Source organism: Euleptes europaea, chromosome 7 (genome assembly GCF_029931775.1).
Source record: "Euleptes europaea isolate rEulEur1 chromosome 7, rEulEur1.hap1, whole genome shotgun sequence".
Taxonomy (NCBI): domain Eukaryota; kingdom Metazoa; phylum Chordata; class Lepidosauria; order Squamata; family Sphaerodactylidae; genus Euleptes; species Euleptes europaea.
The window spans coordinates 100,725,673-100,735,347 of record NC_079318.1 but is presented as its reverse complement, the minus strand read 5'-3'; the positions used below and the strand labels follow the sequence as shown (position 1 = coordinate 100,735,347).

The 9,675-nt window shown below is 52.2% G+C and overlaps 1 protein-coding gene across 1 annotated transcript in view; it reads right to left on the bottom strand.

Annotated features, from left to right (window-relative positions):
* SF3B4 (splicing factor 3b subunit 4) overlaps positions 1 to 9,207 on the bottom strand; it is a 53,350-nt gene extending 44,143 nt beyond the window's left edge. The window contains exon 1 of the mRNA XM_056852896.1: positions 9,203 to 9,207. The gene's annotated coding sequence lies outside the window, so the exon portion shown is untranslated. The remainder of the gene's footprint in view (positions 1 to 9,202) is intronic.
* Between the last annotated feature and the right edge of the window lie 468 nt (positions 9,208 to 9,675).

Sequence of the window (9,675 nt, the reverse complement as noted above, 5' to 3'; positions counted from 1 at the left end):
CCTCTCCTGAAACCCAGATTTTTGTTTTTAGCTCCTTCCCTCTGTCTTCAGGTCAGATGATCTGACGAAGGACTTGGCTTCTTTGCTGCATTTTTCTGCCCTGGATTTGGAAAACACTGTTTGATTATGCAAAGAATTCAAGAGCCGGCAGAGAGAGAGAGAGAGAATATGAACACAAACACCAGGAAAGCAGCCAGGCCTTGCATGAAAATGCATTTGATTTTGAAATAAGGAAATCCATCCCCCCCACGGCTTTAAAAATATTATATTGGGATGCCTTCCCCCCAAAAGAATTAACACCAAAAACTTGCTTTCTCCAGAAGAACCTGTAGTTACTCTGGAAGGAGCATTTGGAAGGGATCTGTGGCCAGTTCCAGGCGAGAGAAGTGGGATGAAGCGTCCAGGCCAAGCCCAGGTTTCCTAGCGACCAACTCAAGGGCCGAGACGGTTACGGCCAGAAAGTCAGTAAAAATAATTTCAAAAGAACAACAAAAAAGTTTTGTGAATCATTAATGGGCAAGATGCCCTGGTGGAACTCCACTGCTGAGAACACGATGTTCAACCAGAAACACCCATTGCTAAAATTACCCTGGCTCGAAGTCCTGTCTTTGGAGGCCGAGCAAAGGAAAACAGAGGCCAAGGGAGGGACCCTGGGGCGGGCAAACCCTTCCCAAACGCACACAGAATCAGGCACAGGACACTGACATGTGTGTATGTGTGGATGCCCCCAGACCCAGTCAGCCTGGCAAAAAGAAGCCTAGGAAAGGCCCGGGATGTTTTTCCTAGAATGTTAGAGGGGACCCCCAGGGTCATCTAGTTCAACCCCCTGCACAATGCAGGACATTTGCAACTGCGTTCAACCCCCCCCCCCAGTGACCCCTGCCCCCTTTCCTGCCTTGAAGGGCCAAATTCAAACCTGGGGGGGGGCAGCCAGTTTTCATGATGAGTTTAATTTTTCCCCACCCCTACATGATCCGGCATCTCTCCTGTACTCAGCCTATCTAAGAATAAGGGACCGGAGCGAAGCGCAGAGAAGACCCCAGCGGGGTCATGGGGGGGGGGCTTTCTTTGGGTCTGATGTGCTTTGGAGGGAAATCCAGCCAACAGTTTTACAGTTTCATTTTATGCGGTTTGCCCCGAGACCTAGAGAAAGCAGATTCCTAGCCTGAAAAGCTCTCAGGACAGTAAACAATGTTTAAAAGGTGAGCACGCAAAATCTTTTATCGTTCGTACTGGTCCGGTTCATTTAAAAATGCTTCTTTTCTCCTCCCTACTAGAAAATCCACATGCCAGACATGAACTCCCTCCCCTCCCTCCTCAGAGGTTGCAGACTGGTCCAGGGAATACAGAATTCCCTCCCCCCCCCCCGCCAGGTGTCCTGTCTTCCTGCTGCCCCCCATCAATCTCGATCCCATTCCCCTTTACAACCGCTTTCGTGTGTGTGAGTGGGGCGGGGGGTAGTTCAGCTTCCCCCCCCCCCACCACCACCACCATTCAGAGAAAAGGGCTGTGTGGGAACTCAGCATCATCCCCTGAATTCGCACCCAGCACCTGGCGAGGGGAACCCACACTACGCACCTCCTCCGCAAAGCGTGACCTGTTTTTTTGCAGGCTAGAAGGGGATGCGGTGCGGAGAGGAGGGCCTTTGGTGTGGAGAGGGGCCGCGGGGGGCTCGATCCCGGCTGCGGCGGGGCGGGGCGGGTGGGGGGTCTGCGGCTCTCGCCTTCCCACGCCCCGCAGAGACCCCCTTCCCCCTCGTCCTCCAAAGCGCAAAGGCGCTTCCTCGCGCGCGCCCTCCCCTCCCCAACTGCAACCTGCGAGCCCGGGATGCGGACCCCCCAGCCGGCCCCCACTCACCCCGCCCTCCGGGAGATGCTGCTGCTGCCGGATGGTGAAGGACTGCTTGGAGCCGGGCAGCATGGCGATGGCGGCGGCCGAGACCCCCCTGCGCGCCCCATGCAAAGGCCGGCCCGGGGCGGGGGGTCGGCTGCAGCGGGGGCCGGCTGCGGGACTGCGGGGCGCTTCGCCTCCGGCTCCTGGGGGCGCCTCGGCGGGGCTGCCCTCTGCCAAGGGGGGCGGCCGGCCGGCCGGCCGTCTGCCGCGCGCTGCCCCGCCGGGCCGGGCTGGCCGAGAGCCGCGCTGCAGCTGACCGGCCCGCAGGCGCAACTGACCCGGCGCCAGGCAGGCAGGCAGGCAGCCCCGCAGCGGGGAGGCGCGACGCCCGGGGAGCCGCCCGCCTGCAGACAGCTGCCGGATTGCCCGCCGGGGTGGGCGTCCTCCCGGCGGGGCCTGAAGATCTCCCGGCGTTGGCACGCGGCCCCGGAGGAGCGCGCTCGCTCGCTGCCCTTGAAGGGGACGGCCGCTTGCCAGGGCGGCCCCTGCAGAACCGCCCTCGGCCCTCTCCTCTCCGCCAGCCCGAGCGGGCGACCCTTCTGGATCGCAGCCCGGAGGATGTCGCGCTTGGAGACCCGGCCCGGGGAGCGCGACCTTCCTCCGCGGTTTCTGGCCACCGGTTCCTCCCCTGGCCAACTAACGAGCAAGACATTCATAGCTGTCATCATGTGAGCTCCTGACCCAAAGAACCAGAAATCACCACAGAGACACTTAGAATCCAAGCAGATGGCTTTGACTGGTCAAATAGGCAATACAGTGCATTGAGAATAAGATGACAGCTATGAGGGCCTCGCTCGTTAGTTGGCAATATAAAGCTTGAAAACGGCGGGAGATTACAAAGCATAAACAGAGCACACTTTCCCAGGAGTAGCGTTCCCAGGCTCTGGTATGTGGAGCCGTCCTTGAAGTCTGGACGGTTCAGCAAAGGAACAGAGGCAACATAGAAACCGTGATAACAGCCTGACATTTTGATTGATTTGACGCATTTTGATGCCACCTGCCCAGGGGATCTAGTCAGGTGGTGCCTCTCCCTCCTCCTGGTCCTTCTCCCAAGAGCGGATTGAGCCTAAAGGCACCACTGCAGAACACCAGGTGAAGTGCCCTGAAGCATTTAGGCGACCTGGGGGATCGGCGTCCTCCCAAACTTCCTCCGGTCAACAGCCTTGCTCAGGTCTTGCAAACCGAGGGCCTTGCTGGCTTCCTTGATGGAGTCAATCCATCTCCTGTTGGGCGTTTCTCTTTTCACGCTGCCTCCAACTTTTCCTAGCGTTATTGTCTTTTCCAGTGACTTGGTGGCCTTCGAGTCCATCCACCGGGCTGTCCTACCGGGCTGTTTCGCAGTGTTGGGAGGGGTCTGTGTTATGGTGGTTTGAGGCAGGTCCCAGAAGGTGGTGCTGGGGGATTCCTACTCTGCCTCATGGCCGTAGGCCTGTGGGGCTCTGCAGGGTTCAGTCTTATCCCGCGTGCTGTTTCATATCTACATGAAAGCAGTCTGGGGTGTGGTGTTTCCAATATGGGGATGCTACCCAGCTCTGCCTCCCCGCACCCACCTAATTCTGAGGAAGCTGCTGAGGATCTAAATAGGGTTGCCAAACTCTAGGTGGTGTGGAAATCAAGAAAGTAGCACAAGACAATTCTTTCTATAAGAAGAAGACCAAACTATAGCAATTAGTGCTATTAAGAATATGTATTGGAAACATACAAAGAACAAAATTCTGGAGCAAAAAAGTATCACATAGGTAATTAAGACCCCAACTTTCAATAAGGGCTTTACAATACAAATATGAGCCCAAATTCTCAATCCTTATTCAGTCTACATAAATAATTTCATAAAGTCCATGAGTGAACCACGGGAACAATACTCAGTCCTTATAGAGTCCGCATGAATAATTTCATAAAGTGCATCAATAGGTCGCAAAAGCAAGATGAAGGGCAATGGAAATCCGGTATAATTCCATTTCGTGCAGTCTTTTTCAAGCCTTCAATCTTTTTGTGCACTATTCTGCAAAAAATACACATGGTTCTACAATATGCCATTCATTATAAAATGTTCATAAATAGATAAAATAAATAATTAAAAGATCATACCAGTCAATGCACATAGGAGTGCATTGGTGGCTGGAGATCTGAGATTACAACTAATCTCCAGGCAAAAGAGATCAGTTCCCCTGGAGAAAATGGCTGCTTTGGAAGCTGGACTCTATGGCATTATACCCCATGGAAATCTCTCCCCAACCCCCTCCCTCTTCAGGCTCCACCCCCAACATCTCCAGGTGTTTCCCAACCTGGAGCTGGCAACTCTAGATCTAAACCAGTGCTTGAAGCTAGTAATATGGGGTTGAACCCAATATTGCAGCCATTACGCTGGCTACTGATCTACTGATAGCTGGCCTTCAGTTGAGCAAAAACAATTCATTGCTGTTTCCCCCCCCCTTCCTATTATATTCTTTCTTACCTTAAGAAATAATATGTTTGTCGCTGGTTTAAAAAAAATGGCTAAAATGAGAGCCACTGTGGTACAATGTTTAAGGTGTCAGACTAGGATCTGGGAAACCCAGGTTCGAACCCAACTTTTGCCATGGAAGCTTTACAGGTGATTTTGGGCCAGCAACACACACTCAGCCCTGACCCTGGCTGGTATTTGGATGGGAGACTACCAAGGTAGTCCAGGGTTGTGACACAGAGGCAGTCAGTGGCAAACCGCCTCTGAATGTCTCTTGTCTTAACCTGGATGGCCCAGGCTAGCCCAATCTCATCAGATCTCTGAAGCAAAGCAGGGTTGTCCCTGGTTAGTACTTGGGTGGGAGACCACTAAGGAAGTCCAGAGTTGCTGCGCAGAGGCAGATGATGGCCAACCCACATCTGTGGGTCTCTGCCCTGACCTGGATGGCCCAGGCTAGCCTGATCTCATCAGATCTCAGAAGCTAAGCAGGGTTGGCTCCGATTAGTACTTGGATGGGAGACTACCAAGGAAGTCCAGGGTTGCTGCACAGAGGCAGATTATGGCCAACCCACATCTGTGGGTCTCTGCCCTGACCTGGATGGTCCAGGCTAGCCTGATCTCATCAGATCTTAGAAGCTAAGCAGGGTTGGCTCTGGTTAGTACTCTGGTTACCAACAAGGACATCCTTGCTATGGAGAGGCAGGGTTGCTATGCAGAGGCAGGCAATGGCAAAACACCTCTGAACATCTCTTGCCTTGAAAACCCCACCAGGGGTTGTCATAAGTCAGTTGTGACTTTACGGCAAAAAAAAATGGTTTAATACCTCATGGCTGCATGATCTGATAATGTTTTTGGCTGCATTGTAATTTCAGAAAGCTGAGCTAAAATTCCAGAGGTTACTAAAATAAAATCAATCCCACAATAGTTTACACTGGAATGTGAGAAAAAGAGGTCTACTCTCTATTCCCTTGGATCAAAGAATCTCCATGGACCAGTTAATTGGAATCCTTCAACCGCCTTCAAAAATACTCTCGGTAGAAGATCACGGGCTTTTCTGATTTTACTGTCTGAAGAAGGATTTAATATCACCAGCAGCCATTAATTCTCCTTCCACAAAATCACACAAGATCTTTGAGAAAATGGGAGGAAATGTTACAGTCGCCCTAGTGCAAACAGAACCATTATCCAAGGTTAATCTCAAATTAACTATCACTTAAAATATACCATGTGTGTCTTTCTCTCTCTCCTACCAAGAAGCAGAGAGGGTGGACAGGGAGAAGCTTTTCTCCTTCTCTCATAGTGCTAGAACGCAGGGTCATCTGCTGAAGCTGGAGGGTAAGAGATTCAATAGAGAAAAGGACGTTTTTCTTCACACAACGCATAGTTAAATTGTGGAACTCCCTGCCCCTGGATGTGGTGATGGCTGCCAACTTGGAAGGCTTTAAGAAGGGAGTGGACATGTTCATGGAGGAGAGGGCTATCCATGGCCACTAGTCAAAATGGATACCAGTCATGATGCACACCTATTGTCTCCAGTCTCAGAGGAGCATGCCCGTTATCTGAGGTGCTGTGGACCACAGGCAGGATAAATGCTGCTGCAGCAGTCTTGCTTGTGGGCTTCCGGGAGGCACCTGGTTGGCCCCTGTGTGAACAGACTGCTGGACTTGATGGACCCAGGTCTGATCCAGCAAGGCTTTTCCTATGTTCCTATGTAAGGTAAACTGTAAAAGAGGCACAAGCCTGGAATTAAGCAGGAGAGGAGTCTCCCAATGGCCTGCCCTTTGTTGGGGGGAGCTGGTGTCGCCCGTTGGAGCCTTCTGGGAAATAAAGGGCTTTTGGGAGCTCACCCCAAACGTTCTCTCCTCTCTTTCCGTCAGGAAGCAGGAGGCTGCCCCGGGCCCTCTCCCCCGGCCTGCCTGCCAGGCTTCTCAGTGGTCCAGAGAGGGTAGGAAAAGCTCAAGGGATTAAGCTGAGGAAAGGAATGTGAGATGAATGTGGGCAGGCAGCTTCACCCACCGAGGGCCCAACTGGAGCACAGCCAGCAACAGGAGGAGAGGGTGGGACCAAAGGAGACTGCCACAAACCACAACGGTGCTTTATTTCAGCACTCCTGAGGAATTCGTCTTGACCAGCCACAACCCTCCCTAAAGAGGCATAATCTCCCCCACTAGGGATTCCAGTCACTTGCACACAATCCGTATCAATGACAGGATCTTCATCAAAGTAGGCGGCCACTGGTGCACCAGGAGTCAGGTTGCCAATCTCCAGGTGGGGCCTGGAGATCTTCTGGAATTACAGCTGACCTCCAGCCAACATTAATCAGTCCCCCGTGAAGAAAACGGCTGCTCTGGAGGGTGGGCTGTATGCATTATACCCAACTGAAGTCCCTCCCCAGGCTCCACCTACAAAATCTCCAGGAATTTCCCTCTGGTGTCCTTTCCACAACTGAGAAAAACATCCCCCACAACGTCTTGTATCTCTATCCCCCCATCCGCTCCTCCGCTTAATGAGGTAACTTAATTCCAAGGAGCTGATGACAAACCCACATGCCGAAGCCGCCGTGCTCCCTTTCTCTTCCACAGCGGAGCCAGGCATGTTTTTATTTTCATTCTCAGATTAAATATCTATCTAGCTCTCAAAGGATCTCCCAGAGCCACTGTGCAGGAAAGAATCCATTCATATTAAGGCGCCTTTTTTTTTTGGGAAACTTTTCCTAAATGTTGACCTTAGAAAAGATCAAAGTGGAAAAATATGTAGACCAGAACTGCTTCTGTGGGGGGGGGGCCCTTCACCAGCAAATAGGTGGTGCTGTTTTCAGAGCTTCCCCATCTGTCCAGGGCCAGTGGTGAGGTTCATAAGTGCGGTCAAGTCACAACCGACCAATGGCGACCCCAGCAAGGGGCTTTCAAGGCAGGAGAGAAGCAGAGCTGGTTTGCCATCACCTGCCTCTGCAGAGCCTTCCTTGGTGGTCTCCCTTTCCAAGTCCCAACCATGCTTTGCAGCCAAAATCTGATGAGAAAGGGCTAGCCTGGCCCATCCAGGTCAGGACAAAAGAGGTGGTCTGCCATCACCTGGCTCTGCAGAGCCTTCCTTGGTGGTCTCTCATCCAAGTACTGACCCTGCTTAGCTGCCATGATTTGCCCCAACTGGGTCGAACAATGCTGCCTTCCCTCCAGGACCCTTGAGGAAGGCCACGTCAATTAAAACCGCCATTCTCTTTCCAGCGCCATCCCTGGAGACTAGAGGCTCCCTGCCTTTAAAGTGGTGCGGCTTTTCTGGACCTTTGGTGGGAGGGAAGAGACTCCCCTCACCTTTCTGCCCATCCCACACTTGCTGAGGGCACAGCCTCTGTTCAGAACCAAGCAACCGCAGGGCTCCTGGGCTCCTCCATGCCACAAGCAGGGAAAACAAAGAGCTGATGCAGGAGGTGCTGTTCCTGAACTCAGGACCGCTTCCCTTCAGGTGGCCCCAGCTGTGTTGCCAACGTCCTGATTCAGTTCTTCAAGCAGCCTCTTTTCTTCTGGCAACTTCTCCCATCTATTGGACCAGCGCCTCTGCTTCCCTTGGGCTTGGCAAAGCATTGACCGCTCTAGCGCCCACCACATTCAACAGCCAAGCCCCTATTCGACCCCGCTAAAGAATGCCGGACAATTGCCCCTATTTTGCCACAGACCTGCCAATTCATAGGGGTGTCTTTCCAGAAAAAAAAAATGTTAAAAGACTGACAGTAGGGTTGCCAACTTCCAGGTACTAGCTGGAGATCTCCTGCTATTACAACTGATATCCAGCCAATAGAGATTAGATCACCAGGAGAAAATGGCTGTGTTGGCAATTGGACTCTATGGCACTGAAGTCCCTCCCCAAACCCTGCCCTCCTCAGGCTCCGCACCCAAAATCTCCAGGTATTTTCTAACCCGGAGCTGGCAATTCTGCCAGGCCTATTCTCTTGTCTTCTTTGTCTGCCTTTCTTTCCTGTGTACCCTTCTTGAATAGCAAATTTCGCTCCAAAGATGTTTGCCGTGCCTTTTGGTTTCTTTGGAAGTGGTGTTTGGGGGCGTCTTCTGTCAACCGAGGGAGCCATTTTTAGATGCCGCAGACTCATGGCCTGAAAACATTTTTGTTTGAGCAGACAGCGCAAAGCCCCCCCCCCCCACCTGGGGGGGTTATGGTTAAGACAGAGTGGCAGAGGCATAGAGGGCATTTTAAGGAAAACAAGGAACAGCACCGTCTTGGCACCAGAGAGGCAAAAATAACAGTTAGCAGAAAGGGATAGGGAGGCCGCAGGCCTGAAGCAACACTTATGTGTGGTGCAGTGGTTACAAGCATTGGTTTGGAGCGGTGGACTCTGATCTGGAGAACCGGGTTCGATTCCCCACTCCTAAGCATGCAGCCAGCTGGTTGACCTTGGGCTAGTCGCAATTCTCTTAGAGGTCTCTCAGCCCCACCTATCTCACAGGGTGTCTGTTGTGGGGAGGGGAAGGTGATTGTAAGCCAGTTTGATTCTTCCTCAAGTGGTGGAGAAAGTCAGCATATAAAAACCAACTCTTTTTCTTCTTAAAGAATTTTGCTGGGTCCAGGATATCTCCAACGCCTTGGGGGAGGGCTGTATATAGCTGCCAGCCAAAGGTTTTTGCTCAAAGGCAGCACATAACTGCTTTGGTGAATGCACCAACCCCAAAGTGTTCCTTCACAAGACTGTGCAGTTAGCCAATCCTCCTCGGCTGACTCCATCTGCATTTTTATGGGGAGAGTTGAGCATCTTAGCCCAGGGAGTCCCGGCCGGCCGTGGCTTACTTGAAACATCTGTTTGAAATGGCAGGAAGCTCCTCCGGCACGCAGCGTTCTGGGGAATGGCTCTGGCCCAGCTTTGGCAAAGCAGCCTGCCAGTAGCCGGGGTGGAAAAAATTGAGCTCCTCCGAGATGGGAGGTTTCAGCAGAGGCGGAACAACACCTCACCCAGAGGGAAGCTGGAATCAAAGAACATAAGAAAAGCCCTGCTGGATCAGACCCAGGCCCATCAAGTCCAGCAGTCTGTTCACACAGCGGCCCAACCAGGTGCCTCCAGGAAGCCCTCAAACAAGACGAGTGCAGCAGCACCATCCTGCCTGTGTTCCACAGCACCCAGTATAATAGGCATCCTCCTCTGATCCTGGAGAGAATAGGTCTGCATCATGACTAGTATCCATTTTAACTAATAGCCATGAATACGCCTTTCCTCCATGAACATGTCCACTCCCCTCTTAAAGCCTTCCAAGTTGGCAGCCATCACCACATCCTGGGGCAGGGAGTTCCACAATTTAACTATGCGTTGTGTGAAAAAATACTTCCTTTTATCTGTT